Raw genomic sequence first — 20,286 nt, forward strand, 5'->3', positions numbered from 1 at the left:
TCAGCAAATGAACTCCAGGAAGAAAACTCATATTAGGGATCTCAGGCTCAAATAGTACCAAAAAGTCAGTGCTTTGATTAAACCAGGAGGGGAAAACCACTTCAGCTGTCAGAAACAAACCTTTCTACTCTCCTGTTCCCCCTGGAGCAGCAGGTCACTAGGCTGGGCATTTCTTTTTCTTCAAATGAAGGACAATATGATTTTCAAAGAAGTCAGTCCCACAGGAAGGGTTACAAAAAAGGGAAAAGTATGTATTCTTGACTCACCTGAGACCAGCAGGATTTGTCCTACACGTGTGCATGGAGTCCTTCCTCCTCCAGAGCCACAGCGCTCAGAGTAAGTAGCCCAGAAATAGAAAGGATATTGTAGCATTGGGCTGTAACTGCTGCTTTTCCACAACTGTCAACCAGGAGCTTTGTGTAACGAAGCCAGTTCCACCAGATTAGTAAAAACCACAGCACTAGCACAATAATGCCAAAGGTAGTAATCCACCAGTGTGAGAAAAGCAAGTGCCTGCAGCCTTCTGGCCATGACATTCCCAGCTACAGACAGAAGGGAGCATCCAAAATCCACACCAGTCCATGAGGGCTTATGACTCCAGAGATGCCAGCAGAGATAAACCATCCAGAGACAAATCCTCTTGGCTCAGGACCATTCACTTTGTGGAAATGGAGAAGTCCCAATCCTGTGCATGGTCAGACTGTTGCCTCCTCACTTCTAGGTACCAGGACAGTACAACAACTCCTGTAGCTGATGGTATCTTCTCCTTCCAGTAATGACAAGCCACCAAAACCTGTGGAAAACCAAGTGTAAGGACAAGGGGACAGTAGTGACCCTTGGCCACTACAGCACAGCTGGAGTTGCACCTTGCTATCCAGGTCTGCTGTCAACTGCAGGAACCTCTGGTGGCATCTGAGCACATCCCATGTAAATACTCCCAAACTCAGCAGTAGCAGCTAGGACTGTACCAAGATGGAGCATCACAAAGCAGGATTTTTCTGGCTACTGCTGGGCTGAGGTACTGGCCAAGCTGGGGGACACGTCCCCAGGGAGCAGGCAGTACTGGCCAATTCCTTGCTTAGACATTACTGACCACACTGGTTCCTGGCATGTAGGACCAGTTTAAATCCATACACAGAGAACAGACAATTTCTTCACAGAACAGCACATCTCCTCTGCACAGCAGCAAAGGCAAGTGCAGCCAGTGCAGCCACAAGGCACACAAGAGGTGACAACTGGCACTGGTGGCAGCACAACAGCTGCAGGGATGTGCAGCACCAGCATCTCCCACGGCAAAGTCCCCCACAGCAGGGCAAGGAGCTGAATCCCCCCTGCAAGAGCTTCCTGATGAAACCAGCACCTGCAGCAGCTCTGGTCAGAGCTCCAGTGTCTGCTGAAGATGTGGCCCTTACCTTTGGTGACCAGCTCAGCAGGGAGCCCAGGGCAGAACCAACACCTCCCTCCCTTTGCCCCTCTCCAAAAGCAAACCTACAGAAATGACCAACCCGCTGCCAGAGCCAGCAGCGATGGGCTCTGCCTCAAAAGCAGGGGACACACAGGATGGAGGGATCTTGATGTATGGCTCCCCTGCCAGGTCCCTGCACAGCCCATCACGTGTGCCTGCACACACCATTTTATTAGAGGTACATTAGTGCTCACACTCCCCTGCTTCGTTAGGGCGCTGCTGCTCTCCAGCACAAAGTCCGTATTTGTTTCCCTGCAGGGGTGGAAATAAAGGGGGTTTTGTATTTTCTTCCTCTTCTCTTTGCAGGCTGGAGTGAGTTTATTTGACACTCCAGCACTCTTTGTGAGCTGAGTGCCCGAGGATAAATGCTACCCTTAAGAGTTACTTGGCGTTAGACAGAGGGACCCTCTTCAGAGGAGAATGGGGGCTTGTTGGGATGGGGTGGGAGGGGGCACGGGGAGGGGGCCTCTGAAGAGTGTCTGTGCAGCCTCATAGAAGGGTCTCTGTCCTGGGCTCACAATAGAGGGAATTCTTAAAGATATCAGGAGCTGAAAGGAAGGAAGGAACTTTCCTCCTTTTAAAAAGGATTTTCAGGAACAATTGAAGAAGCTATAAAAAGGGGATCATTATTTCCCATCCAGTCTGCAGGGCTGGGAAGCCCCCCCCCCCCCATCCCCCCTCCCCCGTCCCGATGCCTCTGCTAGGAAGATGTGACCTGCACCATCTGGACAAACAGAAGAGGTGGGATGATGGTCACTGTCCAGTGTCCCTTTGCCAAGGGAGCTGCCCAACCCCTGGAAGCAGGAGATGCCCTCCTTCCTCCCAGACAGGTGCCAGCTACACAAACCACCTTCTCCTCCCAGGACCAGCTGCCTCCAAGTCCTCCTGCCTCAGAAGCAACAAGGTCCAGAGAAAGAAATCTCCCAGCGGCAACGTTTGACTCCAATGTCCATTGATGGACCAGGCGGAGCCAGGATGCCACCATCCTGCCAGTGACACAGGAGCAACTGTGTGTACCCCCTGGCACTTCCATGGCCAGCACACACCCTGCCCACCTCTCATGTGGACAGAGAGACCTGCCAGCCAGTTCCAGGTGAGCAGCTCCTCCTCCATAACTGTGATGGAGAATTTTCTGCAAACACTCAGTTTTACATAGCCCAGAAAGAGGAGCCAGAGCCCCAGCACTTTGGCTGGTGAGCTTCAGCTCCAGGTTAGCACCAACAGATCCCAGCCACTTTCAGAGGGACTTATTTCAGCTCTTGGGGACTGCATTGCAGCGTGGCTGGCATCTCACACAGCAGCAACCACAGCCCAGATGTGACATTTCCTCATCCCTCTGCCACCTGCCAAAGAAACACCATAGTCATTCGACCTACAAATCCTAAAGGGACCTTCTCTGCACCTCTGGCTGTCAGCATGAGCCCACACACCAGAGATGTTTCCTCATACCAACTCAGGAAAACCATCCATGACTCAGAAGCCACTCCTGAAACATGCTGGCCTGAAAGTGCAGTTTAAAGGGCCACCAGCAGGAGCTGAAGGGAACTTGAATGACAGCAAGAAGACCCCCAACTGGAGAGGATGTGACACTGATGTCCCGGAGCATCCTTGCATCCATCTGACCCAGGCCAGGACACATTCAAGCAGCCCACAGCAGCCTTCAAAGCCAGTCTAAAGCTCCATGCAAAAACTTCTTGGCCCTTGTGACCAAGACCCAAGAGGTCCAGGCTTGTCTTAGGCTGAACTTTCCTGAGAACAGGGCCACGGCTGCTCATCTCCTCCTTCAGAGGCCACGGAAGGTTTTGCTGCAGCTGCACCCAACAGACAACAGCTCTGATCCCTTCCAAGGAACAAAGGCAAGAATGAAACCCAAGAAGAAGGAGCTTTAAGAAGACCTTGACAAGGTAATGTTTGCTCCCAATATCAAACCCATTCTGGGTTGGATTTTTTGTTTTGATTTTGGTTGGTTGGTTTTGGTGGGTTTTTTTCAGAAAGCAGCACAACCACCCAGGGATCAAACACATTTAGTTAAAGGCTTCGGGTTTAGCCTTCAAAAAACATCTGTGGCTTGGCAGGAGGAGCCAGCCAATTGAAGGCAAAATGTTACCTTCTGAGGGCATGGGTGCAGCACAACCCTGGGGACAAGGTCTTCACATCTCATCAGCTCCCTTTGGGAAAAGACACATTTGAACTAGAGGTGAGAACAACCTCCCCAACCGCACTCATTTCAGTTTCCCTCTTGGGTGCTGGTCCAGAAAAGCTCTGCCTGCAATTCAAATGTTGCCACAGGGGGGAAAAAAACCCCAAAAAATACGAAAGGAGGAAGCCTTGAAGCTGTGAAACCAGGCTGCAGAGCAGGACACGAAGCCACACTGAACACAGGCTCTGTCTCCAGGGACTAATAAGGCAACGCACTGTAAAGCCTAATCCTGTGTTAAGAGCTTTCATCAAAGAGGAACAGTATTTATTAGGGAGTTATAGGAGGTAATAAAAGTGTTTTCATGCAGTGTTTGTACTAACACGGGGAACTTTATGCTTGCATTTGCCCCTTCGTTTTTGTTTTAAATACATCTTTCTAATGAAATAAGCCACTCTGCACAAGGCTGCCCTTTGTCATGCAGTTATAACTTTCTGGCCGGCCTTGGTAGCTGGCAAAACACTGTGCTTTTCTTGCCCTTTCTTTTGTTGCTTTGCTTTTCTGTTCAAAGTTCAAACAAACAAAAAACCCCCCAGCAAGCTGCATTGTGCTCCTGGCATTATCCCCCCATTGTCTGCGGCTCCCAGAGGCAGAGGGAGGGGGAGCGGGTGTGGCCCGAGACATTTGAGCTCCTAAAATTGAAGGCGCTGGGATCACTTCTTACACAGAAGAACCCCCAGAGAGAAGAGCTTCAGTCCGAAACAGTCTAGATCTGAGCCAGCTGCTACTAAAAAACACCCAGCACCAAGGAGAAGTGATGCTACTGTATCAAACACATTTGAAACCAAGTACAAGAGGAATGCAGACCAGAATCCAGCCCTTGGAAGGGCCGGGTGGGAGCCCAGGGCTCCCAGTTTTCACAGCTTGCCTCACTACAGACAGAAGAGCTCAGTTACAAAAGAGTCAAGTCAGGTCCCTGCACCCCCAAAATCCTCTCTGCTCTGCAACCTGTAACACACCAAGCCCCAAGTCAGGCAAGTGTAGATGGCACCTGAGTCTGGTTTAAAGACTAATGAAACCCTCTGTAATATATAGTTTAATTTCTAGCTGGTTCTCAAACAGTCCATGATGTCCACTGCCAGTGACAGCGTGACCACCAATTTCCCCTGTGTGTTTTAAGCCATCCCTCCTCTTCCAGCCCAGAAGGGCTGAATCTGTCTTTCCCAGGTCACAGTTCCAGAAGGCTCTGGCCAGGGCCCTTTCCCAGGAGAAGCAGCCCAGAAGAAGCAGCCCAGAAGAAGCCCCATTTCAGTGTCTCTGAACTGGGCACAAAGCTCAAGAGCTGTGGGGTTCAAACCGTTTGGGTTGTTTCCCCCATGGCCCTTACAGCCCCATTGCTGCAGGCAGGAGGAACCATTCTGGACTCTGCTGGCACTGATTTTCTGGCTCATTGGAGGTGGACAGGCAGGGACACACATTTCTGATCCCAGCCTGTTGGTCAGGAGAAGCAGCTGCAGCACCAGCATCTCCAAGCACTGTAGTCAAATCCACCAGCAACTGAGCCCTGCAGAGAAACCCACCAGTGGCTGCTGCCCACCCCAGCCAACATCCCACCCCACCAGCTTCAGGCTTCCCCACGCTGGCTTTCTGCCATGACAGTGGAAATCCACCTCCCACAGCACAGCCCTCCTGCCCCACAGCTCAGGAGACACCACAAAGGGAGCACTCCTGGTCACAAGAGTGATTTTACTGCCTCCTGCCAGTGCAAGAAATGAGTTGTGTTTCTCTTCATGTAGGTTGTGCTCACAAATCACCCTCACAGAGATTAGGGACCCTCTTCCCATCAGGAAGCTTCACATCCCCACTGTCAGAGGGGCTGCTGCCAGTGACCCCACTGCCACTCAACAGCTCCCCAAGAAAAGGTTTTCACCAACACATCAAGTTAAGCTTGAGAGGTGTCACATCTGGCTTTTGTTTGAGACACCTGCCTGTGGAAAGTAACTGGAAAAAAGCAGCTTTATAGGAAGAGCAAGTCCAAGCAGTTCTGGCTCATTTTGCAGCAAAGCCTTTGAGAAAGCAGAGCACAAAACTACTGCAGCACCCTCTGCCCTGTGATGTCCCCCAGGCAGAGGACTCAAAACTCGGTACACGTTTGATTCCACACTGGTGGAAAGGATTAAGATTAATTGGGGAGATGTGGAAAGACTTTTTTCACCCATCCACCTAATCTTACAGGGAAACGAGAAAGCTGATGTCCTGAAAACACCACCTGCCAGACAGTAAGGAAGAAAAGCATCCTTGCACACACTCTTCCAGCCCCCAAGTTGGAATCTCCCCTTCACACAGGCAGGCAAACTGAAGTGCAGCTTCCTCCCTAGGCCTGAGTCACTGCACACCAGCCCTCTCCACCCTCTTCCATCCCACCAGCTGTGACCCTGATTATAAAAAGATGTCTCAATTAGCAAGAGAGCTGAGCAATTCCTCTAGTCTCAAAAACCCTTCAGAGGAAACACATTCCAAGCCAGCAGAGAGCAACACTAACAATGTCTGGGCAATACAAGCTTGTCTTGTTTATATCAAAGTAACCTCAAACATCCTTTCCCCAAACAAGCATCCCTCGCCCTCCGTACGGACCAGCACGCTGGAAGGGCTGGTGTTGTCCTCAACATTCTGGGTCCCTCAGAGCAGACAGCACTAATTTTTGTGTGTGTTATTGGTTGCAGGTCTAGACTGGTGTGGTCTTTTTGTTGTAGTGAGCAAAATAAGGGAGTCATTCATATTTTTCCAGAATTCACACAAAAGTGCTCTTGTGCATCACAGATCCCTCGCATCCCCAGCCCCAGGCGAGTGCTCCTCACCCCCGGGCTCACACCAGGCAGCACTGAGGGTCGGGGGGACCCTTCGGCCCCCAGCAGAGCAGGGGAATGGGCAGCAGGGGGGCTGCCGGGCTCCCCAGGGCCATCCCTCGCCCATCACCGTGGCCAGGCACCTGCCCAGGGCGCACAGAGCCGGTACGAGCCTCTCGACCACGGTTTTCTCTGAAGAGGAGCAGGGAAAACATCGCGGTGGCCCCCTTCCAAAACCAGGAAAGAAGCCACCAAACAAACAAAACAAACAAAAAAAACCCAACCCAAACAAAAAACTCAAGAAATATAACAGGCACGCTGTTTTTTCCAAGAAAGAAGAGGAATCCTTCCCTCTCTGCCCAGCCGGGACCCGCCGCTCGCCCTCCCCTCCGCGCTCCGTCCCCGGACGAGGAGCATCCCCAGGCAGGAGCCCCGGGTGGGCGGCCTGGACCCAGCGGGACACAAAGGCGGATGGTACCGGGAAGGAGCCGACACGGGGAGCGGCGGAGAGGCCGGCACTGCGGGGGGGGGTCCGCAACCCGCCCAGCTCCCCCGTGCCGAGACCCCCGGGGCGTACCCGCAGCCCCCCTCCCGGGGACCGCACCGTGTAACGGGACCGGGCAGGGCCACGGCAGGAGCACGGCGGGGGTGTCCCGGCTGGGCTGCGGGGCTCGACCCCCCCCCAGGACCCTCTTCGTCGCCCCCCACCCCGGGCCAAGCAGGGCACCTACCTCCGTCGGGCCGCGCCGCTGCCGCCTCCGAGCCGCTTCCCCCACATCCCCCCGCCAGCGCCGAAACACTCCCGGGGCTTCGGGTGCCTCGGCGCGGGGAGCGGCATCGGCATCACCATCCTCATCCTCCTCCATATCCACACACCCCTCCGGGGGTCCGGGCACGGCCCCGCTCCCACCCCCCGGTGCAGGAGCCACCCCGGGGCTCGCAGGTGGCCGCGGCCGGGAGCGGCGGCGCGGCCAGGGATGCTCCGACTGCGGGGACCGGGCCATTCCCCCCTTATATAGCCCCGGCGGCGGCGGGCGGGCGGCGCGGCTTCACGGGACTTGTAGTTCCTCCCCCCCGGGCCGGGAGCCGCCTCCCTCCGTCCTTCCGTCCCTCCCTCCGTCTGTCCGGCCCGGCCCGCCGAGGGGAGGGAGCGGCGGAGACCCCGGAACGGTCGGGAGCGGGGGGAGTTGCTCCTCACCGGGACCCCTCCGACTGGGAAAGGGCTGGAAAAAGCCGGTGGTTTTCCCTGGAAAAGCCCCGGAGTTCACGGGGCTCCAGGAGTCGCATCCCGACGCCAAACTGGCCAAGTGCAGAATCCATCCCATAAACTGCTGGGTAAATGAGTAACCCCACCAAACACTTAGCACGAAGACCGATTACTTCAATTGTCCCATGTATTGGTTATTCTTTAGTTTAATTATTGTCCCAATTATTAATTTAATTTAATTATTAACCCATCTGGGGAATGAATGAGCAATTAACTGTGCTGTTGACTTAGGGGCTAATTTAAGACCCGTTCTTGCAACCAGGCTCTGTCCAGGCAAAGTAACCCACACACCCGGGGGGAGACAGGGCCTTGTCCCACACGTTTCCCTGCTGCTCTATGAACCCCATCCAGGGCTTTGTACAGGGAAATGCCCTAAAGGTGTCACCAGGCACAAGGCAGGTGACAACAGGTAGGACCAGCACCACTGCTCCCAGTGCCCTCTGCCAGAAGGACAAGTGAATTTTTGGGAAGGGAAGAAGGTGGAGGGTGCAGAAGGTACCAGTCAGGGGGGATAATCCCTCACAGCCCTTGTCCAGATGGTCAGCAGGCTCAGCTCTGGGTGGCCAATGTCCCAGCCCATCAGCCGTGCAGGGGCAGGGACCCCAGATCCAGCATTTTCCCACCTGCGCTGGGTTGGGATTTATCCTCACGCACTCACGAGAGCTGCCGAAGGGAAACCACAGCAGTTTTCTAGACAAGTGAGCCAGGGGGCTGGGGGGAAAAGAGGGAGAGCGAAGGGGAAGGGGAAAAAAAAAACCCTCCTGGCAGTTTTTCAGGGCCCAAAGCCGGAGTGGAAATGCTTCCCTTCCCTTAATTGCTTCGAGACCAGATGAATTTCTTGAAGAAACCGCAGCTGAAACGCTGCACAAATCACATTGTTGTGCTTGTGTTGGCTGCCTGCTTAAGGAGGTAAAAGGTCATCGTTTATGGTATATTAAAAAGAGGGGGGAAAAATTCTATTTTAGCAGTGTGGAGGAGGGGGATGTGTTGCCTTTTTCATCCCCACGTTCTGGAAATTAAAACCTGTTTGGCGAGCGCCAGAGTGTGACTCGCAGTGAAGAGCCAGAGCTGGGAAAACGTGGGGCTGTGCTGCAGCCCCCACCTGTCCCCCTGAGCCACCCCATCCTGTCCCCGTGTCACTCAGCTGGTGGGACCGTGCCAGCGTGGAGCAGCAGGGCCCTGGGTGCTGCTCCCGTGGGATCTGTTGTCCCAAAGGGGCTACCTGTGCCAGCCCAGAGCTGGAGACTTGCACCTCTACAAGTCTCTGCAGCTTCAGGCCCCGAGAGGTGCAGCACTGTCTGCCTGAGGATCCTTCACTGTTGGGAAGTGGCAGGAAAATCCTGCTTCCAGCCTCCTCGAGCTCCGCTGATTTTATTCAAGCACAGAAATGTGGCTGCTCCTTCTGCTTTTCCTTGCCAGTCAGCAAAATGATGGAGCTTATTTTCTTCTGGCTGTGTGGGAGCAGACACTGACTGCTCTGCCTCTGAGTCACAGGCAGAGAAGAGCTGCCTGCTCCTTCTCCCTCTGCTCTGGAGCCCTGCTTGCTCCAGCTTTTGGGAATCCTTCGCCCAGAAGAGATTGCACCTTCATAAATGTGTCAGGGCTTGAACCAGCAAATGAGAAACACAGGTGGGCACCAGGTGAGAAACCTCGGGAGCAAAGAACGAGCATGGAAAGTAACAGTTTCAGTGCCAAAAGCAGCAGATGGTAATTTGGTATTTACAGTGGGGAGGGAGGTGCTGGATGTGCCCAGGTCCAGGCGTGCTGTCCCTCAGGACCTGCCTCCTAAAGCAGCTCAGATCATAAACCCTGGCTGCAGACGGACAGACAGACACAGGGATGCAGCACTGGCCCAGCCACTCTGCAGCACTTCGGGTGGGAGGGGAGCACTTGGCCTTGTGATGCTGCTGGGCAGGATGAGACCCAAAGCTCACTGGAGTCAATGGGAAGGTTCCTGCTGATCCAACAAGACCTGTCTCTAACAGGCTCCCACGGGCTTCCCAGAGGAAGCAGAGCTGTGGATGAGCTGGGTTTTCAGAAGGCAAATTACCATTTTTATAACTCAATTAAGAAGCCTTGCTACCTTTTCTAGGGGCACTTCCTTCCAAGCCACCAGCCCACAGGACACAGCATCATCAGCCACCACCACCTGAAGAGACTCAAGCTCCATGAGGTTCCAGCAGCTTTTTCCAACAATATCTGACTGGAGTAAAGGACCATGCAAGAACCCAGGTGCTGGTGAGGTTCCTCTGCCTGGCAGCCAGCCCCCCAGCCAGCCTCCCAGGAGGGTCTGAGGAAGGAATTGGCATAGAAAAATGAGCTGCTCGTTCACAGAGAAGCTCAGTGTCGATTTGTGGGATGCTCCCAGCCCTGGTTTTGCAAGCAGGAGACCTGATGGGAAAAGGTTTTGGGAGATGCTGAACTCTGCCGTGCTGGTGCCAGGTGAGGCAGGAGATGAGGGGTGTGCACGGCCTCGCGTGACACGGCAGCGGCTGCAAACACAGAGACATTGTTTTTAAGTGATAGCCACCCCCCCCACCCCCGCCCCCGCTTCCCTGGCTCCTTGGGAGAGGACAGCATTCCTGTCTCACATTCCTCAGCCACTGCTGAGATGGGGAGGGGAGACCTGAGCCAGAGGAAGAAAGCACAAAGTTTTAATTAGAGAAGTTGCCCCGTGTGCTCGTGTGATGGTGGTGGGTGGTGCGGGCAGGGAGGGAGAGGAGAATTGCCCATAAAACAAGATAAAGTGCATGTGGCTCAGGTAATAGGGATAATTACACAAGAGCCTGTGGACGTAAGAATGTCAACCAGATGTTTCCAAGTCTAAGAAAACCCGTGGTTTGCCAACAGATCTGCTTAGAGCTGCTGAAAGCAACCTTATCCCAAGAGGAGGACAAGGCAGCGTGGTCCAAGGGTTTTATCCCCACGAGGAGTTCCAAGGGCTGCCCAACATGGGACAGAATTGTCCATGGCTGCTGGTTCCAGCTTCCAGTTGTTTTGTGAAAGGTTTTAAGCAGAGGAAATCCTCAAATGGAAAGTGAAGAGGGTTTTGCTGCAGAGTTCTGCACCTTGCTTCAGGGCTGGCTTTGGGGCTGGGGTCTCTGTGCCCCAGCTACACTGCTGAACAGGGCTGAGATGCCACCAGAAGGATGGACAGGCACCAGTTCTTCTCCAGCTGAAAATATCCTTGGGATACTGATGTATTTTGCATGGAGAAAGAAGCAGGTTGCTGACTCCTCCAAACAGGTAAAGGACCTTGGAGCACCATGGATTGGAGCCCACCTGCCCTAACCTGCAGCTGCACCAGCCTTTCCTGGGAGGGTGGAGCCCCAAAACTGCTTCTTCTTGTAAAAGTTTTGTTAACACAAACACCTCCTCTGTAGCACGGTTGGGTTCACAGCCCCAGGTCGGGTTGCTTTTACCACCCTAGTTTGTGAATCACACATCTATAAAGTTCACCTTGGATTCTGCTGATGATTATTTTATTTTTTAAAAGCATTTAATGATGGGCACCAACACCGGCAAAATAAAGAGATTTGGGAAGGCTGAGCTGGGAATGAGTTCTCACGGGATGGCTGTTCCCAGAGCCTGGCCAGCACTGTAACCTCTGGAAGTCCTCTGACCTTCAAATACCCTCTCCAAACCAGTTAAATATATATAAATATCTTGAAATATGGAAACAAAAAGCTTTCTATTTCATGCACTGAGAGTGCCAGGTGTCTGCAAGAGCCAGTAAAGAGCTGTTGCTCCAGGGAGCAGGGAGCTGCATTTCAGGTAAAACACCAACAACCTGAATCTTTACCCAAAACTTGAACCAATCCTAAAGTTGAAAAAAAAAAAAACAACCAACAACAAACCTAAAAATAAAAACTCAGAAAAAAAAAATTAAAAAAAATCTCTGAGGTTTTGTAAAAGAGGAGGAAAAGTGTGGTTACACATTTTCAGTTTTCTCCTTGGTGCTGGGTCCCAGCCTGGACCATGAAGGAGCTGGCGGGTCCTTGGGAAGGACAGGAAAGGGTGAGAGCACAGAGCTGAGCTGCAAAGCAGCCATGTGCCAGTCCAGCTGTAGGGACCAGGAGCAAGGACTGCGACCTGAGCCACATGAGGACATTGGCAGGTCAGTGGGTTGCTCCCTAGCACACAGCAGGCACACAATAGGCTCTGCGAGGTGCACAGCTGCCCACCAGAAACCTAGAGAGGACATGAACCAAGGAATTATGGAGCCACAGAAAGAGGGAGAGACATTGCAAGACAGCCAGGAGCAATTTGGTACCCTGCCTGCTCCCAAAATCCCACCCCCCCTCCACAAGCATCCTGGCACCTAGGAAGGAAAAAGCTGATGCAAGTGTAAGAAAAGGCAAATCTGTTACCTGCTTGCAGAGTGACAAAAGCAAAGCAGGGAAGGGAGGTTGAAAGGCCATCACCAAGGTCATGCGGGAGACCTGGGGCACAGGACCCACTGCCCAGTCTCCTCTGCCTCTCCCCTACCTGGACCATCGGGGAAGACAAAACAGCCTTTACCCAGATGGCAAAGATCCAACAAACACCCCAAAACATCTCCACACAACAGAAGTAAAGGAAGGGACCAGATAAAATTATGAACTGCAAGAGGAATATCTGCTCCACATGGGGACAAAGAAAATCCACACTCCTGTGAGGCTAACCCCATGCCAGGGTATACATAGGCTGTGTGGCTTATACTTAAGTTACTTTAAAAGACTTTTAGAGCCAAAATGCTGTTAAAAAGTACATTGTGTGCTCTGTTGTGAAGATAAACTCATTATTTAAACTTGAAAAGGTGACTCAACTAACATCTATTATAAAAAGGAATAAAAACACACACACACGCAGGGAGATTTTCAAGGAATCCAGTGATTTAGTGTCTCTTTCTTTCTCTCCCCACACTTCTTGCCTCCTGCACAAGGATCTATTGAGAAGCTGCAGAACAAACGTTCCCTTATGCAGCTCCAAAAAAGTCTCCGTCAGTTTGTCTGAGACAGCTGCCTCCAAGCACGCTATGGTTACTCATTAACTGGGTCTCCCAGGGCAGGGGAAGAAGGAGTAAACTTAATAGACCCTAAACCTGAGGGGAAAGAAAAAAAAAAAATAGAAAAAGAAAACAAATACGTCAGGTGTCCTGGAAAACACAGTGGAACAAACAGGTGTCACTATGAGCACTTCCAAGGCAGAGGGTCTGACCACAATGGGCAGCCAGCTCCGGAGCAGAAGGGGACAATGACAGGGAGAGTAAACGTATGGGGACAAAAGAGTAAGATTATTAAAGGGAAAGAGAAGAAAGAGACCGGACAGAGAGGCACTTGTGCTCCGCCGTGCTTTATATGCTCCGGGTGCCGGGGGAGGATTACTGCACTGCCCGGAGTTGCCGGGCTCTGCTCCCCAGTGGAGGGATTCATTCCCTCCCCCCTCGCACGTTTTGCATGCGAATGAGGGGCTGCTTTGGCTGGGGAGCACTTCCCAGGGGGTCAGCCCACTCCCGAGCCCTCTCAGCTGCCAGGAGATCCCCTGTCCCGTGGAGAAGTGTCTCTTCTGGCTAGCCAGGAGGATGGCAGTTCTCCTGCCTCCCCAGCACACGCGTGGGCTCGGGTTTCCACCTCCACCATCACAGAGGGATCCCTTGTCCTTGTGCGGGATCTCAGGGATGAGAAGCCTCATCCAGGGATGCTGCCCTGTCCACATCAGAGCAGGCACTTCTCTGCCCATCACCATCTGCTCTCTCCATCATGACCCTTCACAGAGACCACTTCCCAGGGCACAGAGAACCTGCAGCTCTGGGCTGACTGCACTTTTTGCCCTATTTTCTGACAGCCAGGGGTTTGGGGGAGGAAGGGACCTGGGGACACTGGGCAGCATCAAGGACCCTCCTCCACCACGATGTGACACGGTGGGAACATCCTGCCTGCACAGACCCCAGCTGCTGCCAGCCCAGCATCTCTGCAAGATCCTGACAGAGGCAGTAATTATACTTGCAATAAAACACTGAATAAAGCCAGGAACAAGGGCTGAAAATGAGCCCTGCTTGCCATCCCGGGCCTGCCCTGCTGCCTTCTATCTGCCCAACACACTCACCCCGGAGATAAGGGGGGGAGAAGGGACTGTCATTATCTTCCTGCCTTTAGCCATGCACTTTTTGTAACAATTAAGGGATTGCAAGTAAAAGGCACTGGGTGGGGATGGAGATGAGCCAGGCAACGCCTCTCCCGCAGGACCCTGGCCCTCAGGACTTTGCAGAATCCATCCAGAGCTGCCAAGGGAGACCCGGGGCCACCTTCTCCTGGAGGAACACAGCAGCACGGTGAGGGCAGAGCAGCCAAGACACCCGAGGCTGTGCCAGAGTCCCTGGGGACAACCCTGACCCACAGAGCACTGCCAACAAAATCCCTGGTATGAACCATTCCAGCTCTCCTCCCTGGAGCCCCTTCCAGCATGTTCTGCTCTTGCTGAGGCTGTATCTCCCATCCTGGAGATGCCCTTTTCCCACGAGCAGGGGCCAAATGTGGGAAGCAGCTATTCCTACCCTCCAAAGGAGCCACGGGAGGCTGATCCACTGCAGAGGGTCTCTGCAAAAGGGATCAGCAAAAAGGATCAGTCCCTGCAACTGTTCCTGCCAGACCCACCTCGGGCAAAGCTCAGATCCCACCCACTGCTCCCCAAACCAGGGCAGCACAAGCCATGACTCCGAGTCACCTATGATGCCCCAGGTATTATCTGCTGTCTCTAGGGCTGGAAGCTGCCAGGGAAAGGAAAGGAAAAGGCTGGAAGGCAGCTCTAGCCCCATCCAGGTCAGCTGGTGTTCCAGTGAAACAGGTACCTTGTGATTAGGGTTGGTTTTTTTTGTGAAATGTTAAACATCTGGAGCTCAGCGGTACAAGGCAGCCTTTGTGCAGCTGGTAAATTATCTGCAATAAACCAGCACTTGTTTCGGAGAGCTTCAAGGAGAGGGGGAAGGGGAAAATAAATAAATAAATAAATAAATACGTAAGAGAGAGAAGCCAGCCCCACCAGAGGAGCAACCTCAGCCTTCTCCTCGGGTCTCACCAGCACTTCCCACCCTGTGCAGGGTGTCTCACTGCGCTACCGGCAGCCCCAGACCCTGCACAGCCCCATCTGTGCATCTTAAATCCCCGCAAACGGGGTCCCCAGCCCAGCTGTGCCCGAGCTCCGGCGCCATTAATTGTGATTACACAGCCAGTATTTGACCACAGAAAGGATATTGTCCCCTCCCAGTTCGCAGCTTTGCAACAGAAGTTGGTGTTTCCCTTCCAGATTTCTTGATTTGAGTACGGCTGATCAAATCATAATTAAAAGGGACCTGAAAGGCTGATGTCCTTCAGAAAAGAGCCCACGGCCAGCACGGGGGGCTGGGGGTCGCAGTGCCCGGCAGAGCCTCCCATCCCTCCCGCATCTCCCGAGCCGCAGCATCCCGCTCCCGGCCCCGAGGGAGCTGCACCGCTCCACCTTAGCCGCCCGGCTGAGCACAGCCTGTGTCTGACCCTGGAAATGCAGGTCGGGAATTTTACATCATTCCTTAGGTGGAAGGAAAGGGAAGGCAGGTCCTCTCGCTCTGCCCGGAGCCGTGAGAGGTTCCCATGCACCCCGCTGGTGTCTTGGTGTGGAGAGGGGCTCCCTGCTCCCCTCCCACAGAGCAGAAGGGGAAAAGATTTACATAAGGAAAAGAGAAAAAAAAAACAAAAATATTGCTCACCAGTTTCTTCTGAGCCTGGGGAAGAAGCAAGAGCAAAGACCGAAGCAATGAAACCCTCGGGGGGTTTGCAGCCAAGATGAAGCCCAGCGGGGGGCTCTCCCTGCCCCATCCCCACGCCCAGGCTCAGGATGGCACCTCGCCGGGTCGCAGCATCACAGCAGGCTTCCCAGCCCGGGCTCCCGGGGCCAGCGTGGCCGAGTCTTGAGTCCCCTCGAGAAGCCAAACGGGGCTGGAGCTGCTGCAGCTGCCCCAGGGGAACCGGGAGGGAGGAAAAATCCCCCCAGATCCCTTTGTCTCCCTTCCACCCACCAGGGCTGCTTTACACAGCAATTACCGAGGCCTCGGGGGCTTTCACACCCAGTCACCTGGGCCTCCTTGTTCGAAACAACTTAATTTGTTTAATGATTTAGGAGGCCCCAGGGCCCCCTTGTTGTCTGGATTTGTTTCCTTGGTCTCCGAAAGGTTTTTCTCCTGGGTGCAGGAGCCACCACCCAGAACTGGAGGGCTTTTGTGAAACCTGCACCAACACAAGTTTAAAGACAGTTCCCCCGAATTCCTGGGGGTCTCTGACCTCCAAAACGTCATGCTCCCCCCAGAGGGTTTGTCCATCTGCTGGCAGAGCAGAGCTAATTGGGGGGGAGATGGAGGTAGAGCAGCTCCGGGACAAATTGTGGCCTGGAAAGGAAGGGGAAAAACAAAACACACACTGAGATGATGCTTCGTGCTCCAAGTCCAACCTCATGCCTGCTCCTGCTGCCAGCCCAGACTGAAACACCAGACTGGGACAAACTCGGATGCTCAAGCCCTTGCTGTCATTTTAACTTTGGGAAAGAAAGGGAAATAAAAAGGGCTAGGAATGCTGAAGCCCCAGCAGTGCTGGGGCTCAGGGTTGGCAGAGGTGGAGGTTCCACCAGAGGTGGGGGTCCTGGCAGAGTTGGGGGTCCCACCAGAGATGGGGGTCCCTGGGAGAAGTCCCGTGCCCCAGCCGTTACCAGCACCTCCTTCCATTGTTTCCCAACCAGCATTTTTCCCTATGACCTAATCTTCCCTTGGCTCTCACTGGTAATTTTATGGCAGGAAAATGATTTTGCAGTAAAAGGAAAGCAAATTCAGGCCGTTCTCTTCCCTCCTGTTTTCACATGGGTTTCGGAGTGGTGGTTTTGTTTTCTGCTTCAGGCACAAGAGCAGGATGGTACGAGAGGAGGTAGGGAGTGTGTCGGGTCTGTAACACTTTAGTTCTTCCTGTAAGAACACAAGAAGGCAACAGAGAGAGATTTCAACAATTCCCCTATGCAAACCAGCTCTGGACACAAAAGCTTTTCAGTTATCATCAGCATTTTGTAAGACTACGTTAAAACAAACCTTCAGGCTCAGTTTCCTGCTCTCAAGAACCCCCTCGTAGGATTATAAGGCACAGAAACATATCCCAGAAAGCTCAACCAAGGACATACTAAGAATATTTTCTCCCTGTTCTTGCACAAACAGCTGCCCTCCACTCTGTCAAAGCCTTAAAACAAGACAAGAGGTACTGAGATCAGAGCTGTGCAACATGGAGATCACACCATGTGCCGTTTTCCATCTTTTCCCTTTAAGAACAGCCCTCTGGATTGGAGATTTTGCAGTGGAGTTGTTCCTGAACCGATGGCATTTCACCTCACACAACACACAAGAAACCATGGGGAGAACATCCCCCTGGGATGGCAGGGAAGAACTTTTCTGTAGTCACCACCCGTGCAGCTAAAAGGGAGTCTTGTAAGTAAAGCAACCAGGAGAAAGGCAACCAGGGGATCACCCATGAGCTACAGTCCCAGCAACCCAGAAGGGACATGAGCTCGCTGCTTTCCAAGGGCTGGTTGGCCATGCAGGACTAAATACACATACCTAGAGCGTGCCAAAATATACCTGCGAGACTGGCACTAAATCTCCCCTAGAAACTCAATGACCCCAGAAGATCTCCCCTTGGAAGAGGGCACCGCGAGCCAGAATTTCTCTTCTCCCCTCCAGTCCCCCAGAACCAGGCTTGTTCCCAAGACTGGGGGGCACGAAGCAAGGCAAGGTGGCCAGGCCAGGGCCAGCAGGGTGGGCTTGGGTTGTCCAAGCAAGCTCTGAGCAGGAAGAGGAGCTGCAGGTTTGCTGTGGAGCCGGGAGCCTGCGGGTGTGCGCGCGAGAGAGCGAGCGAGAGCGTCTCAGTTTTAATTGCAGCCTCCCTGCCAAGTACAACAAAGTCCGTGGACAAAGAATAGAAGTCATTTTGTCTTCAGGTCTGAATTGTTCCTTTCCTAAGGGGTGGGGAGGGAGGTGAAATCCATCCCTTTATAAGCAATGAGTCAGGTGCTACAATCTACCCCAGGCGCGCATCTTGCAAGCCCGGGTAATGTTTTGTGCCGTGTTTTGTTTGACGGCGTGGGCCCTAATAATGGGATTATTGTTCGGTTGCGTGCAAAGCCCTGGCTTGGGGTTTTTCTGTCCCCGCCCAGCCCTGCAAAACCGCAGCCACCTTCGCCTTCCCCAGCACCCAGCCAGCACCCAGCACCCACCGAGGGCCCACCCGCCCATTCCTGCTCCCTGACTCACGGCACCACGCGCGGGGGACGTGCGCCGTGCCACGCTGGAGCAGGGAGAGGGGAGATTTCCCTGCCCTGCTTGCACGACTGTAACCGTGGCCCTTTGCCCTGCTCTGCCCAGCCAGGAGTGAGCCAAGCTGGGCAGGGAGAAGGAGCTGCCAGGGCGGGAAGAGCAGCAGCCGAGCAGGCGTCGTGCCGTGGTGCCAACCTCCGTGCCCGCCACGTGCCACCCTGGCACCCGCTGGGAGCTGCCGGCATCGCACAGAGGCAGGGAATACGATGGGATTCACCCAGAGCAAAGGGGGCTGTGCTGCTTTCTCCTTGCACCGCAGCTCCAGGTGGGATGGATCGGCTGCATTCCTGAAGGGAGAAGCCCAACACTTTGCCTTACACACTCACCACCCCGGATAATCCCCTCTCCAAAGCCCTAATCCCCAGGCAAACACACGTATGCTGCCACACAGCCCAGCTCCCAGCAGCCTCTGCAGCCACCACCAACTGTCCCATCAGGTACCATGTCCTCAGGAAAGCATCTCAGCAGTTCAGCCTCCAGAAGAAAAGCAAAAGAAAAGCACCAAAATGCTCCCAATGCTGCAATCTCTGGCTTTTTCCCAGTAACTTCGCTCAGTGAAGCTCCCCCAGCACCCGCTCCAGGGCACACGGGTTTGCACACACAGCACCAAACCACCCTCCCAATCTTCACCCGCTGCCAAAAGTGGGCACGTTGGGGGCTTTGAAGAATTGGGGGATTTTCTCATTCTCAGCTAAACCCTCAGGTCACGCCCTTCATTAGCAGGGCTTGCAAAACCCCCAAAACACCCGCAAAAGCATCAGCAACCAGGCCACAAACTTATTTGGGGCTATTTTTAAACCCCATTGCAAGAGCATGTACATGTTCAGAAAAAAAAATAAATAAAAAACTTTTTCTCTTCACCTTTTGGCATATGAGGCTTTTGGATGGAGGGGAGTCACAGCTTAAATTTTCCTCCAGCCAATGCAAAAAGTTATTATCATTTAAAGATAAAACCCAAGAAGCGGAAGTTTTTTAATTACCCTGAAAAATTAGCAAGGAGGGGGAGGGGAAAGAAATCACCAGCGTTGATGCTACAATTAGATATTACAAGGGGCTCAAAGGATATTTCAAAGGGGGGCACCAGAAGCATGGAAAGCTGAAAGCTGAGTTCCACCACAAGCACAGGTCCTTGTGTGCTGGAGGCTGGGGGGCTTGTCCCTGTTGGGCAGAGACAGGGACATGGGACAACTCTGCCAAACGAGAAAGTGCCACTGACTGTGATGGAGGGGACCACCCCACTGCTGGAGCCCCCCGGGAGGGCAAAGCCCTGGCTGAATCCCAGCACATTCATCCAGGCAAGAATTTGGAGCCAAGCACAGCCTGGTTTCCCAAAACCTGTCCCCAAACATGGGATAACCTCCCTCTCCTCTCCCTCGAGGTCGGTCTCCTGACCAGAGCTGCTCCCAGCCCAGGAGCTGAGCCCAGCTCCATTTTGCTTGGCTGTGTGTTTATATTGCCTTGTGCTCCCAACTCCACCTTTCCAGTGACAGGAATTGTTTCCACGGGTAATTTCAGGCCTGGCCCCCTGCCAGCTTTTCAATCATCCCAGGGAACAGATCTATAATTTTCATTCACCCCCAGGGTACAAACAGAAAAGAAAGGGTTTTCATAGGTGCTTTCTGCATCACCCTCCCCACTCCCCAGTGTACATAATTACCTTGGCTGGCTACATCCCAGCAGGATTAAACGCTTTAACGTGATATTATCTCCCAGCAATCTGATTACAAGGCTGCCTCTAAATGTATAATGTGTTTTTTTGTACCAACTTACACCACATGCCAGAAATCAAATAAGAAAATATCACCAGCAGCCTGCGTGAAATCCCAACCCGTGGACACCCCCAAGGTTTTTAAGTTCCATGCACAGACTTTTGGCCAAAAACAGAGGGCTAAAAGCTTTGCAAACATTTCTAGTGTGTCTAGGAAGGAGGTGAAGAGTAGTGGGAGATCACTCAGCTTTTCCACTGGTGGCCATGGGAAGGAGACACCAGCCACAGGGCTCTTGTCCTGGCTGTGGGCAGGTCCCTTCCCACTCCCTGCCTGTTCCTGCCTCGGGATGGCAGGGACAGATCTCACCTGCTGGCTGAGGCTGATGGAGAGGAAGAACCTTGGACAAAGCAGGAACAATTACCCTGAAGGAAAAAACAACACAGGAGAACAGAGGGAAGAGAAACAAAGGTTCAGCTTTACAGCATTAAAACAAATCAATGCA

The 20,286-nt window shown here is 53.2% G+C and overlaps 1 long non-coding RNA gene across 1 annotated transcript in view; it reads right to left on the minus strand.

Moving 5' to 3' along the window:
* The window catches only part of LOC127391924 (uncharacterized), a 47,429-nt gene extending 40,053 nt beyond the window's left edge, over nt 1-7,376 (minus strand). The window contains exons 1-2 of the long non-coding RNA XR_007891147.1: nt 7,180-7,376; nt 267-793 (exon numbers count right to left, since the gene is read on the minus strand). This is a non-coding gene — a long non-coding RNA (uncharacterized LOC127391924). The remainder of the gene's footprint in view (nt 1-266; nt 794-7,179) is intronic.
* Between the last annotated feature and the right edge of the window lie 12,910 nt (nt 7,377-20,286).

This window comes from Apus apus, chromosome 17, assembly GCF_020740795.1.
Source record: "Apus apus isolate bApuApu2 chromosome 17, bApuApu2.pri.cur, whole genome shotgun sequence".
Taxonomy (NCBI): domain Eukaryota; kingdom Metazoa; phylum Chordata; class Aves; order Apodiformes; family Apodidae; genus Apus; species Apus apus.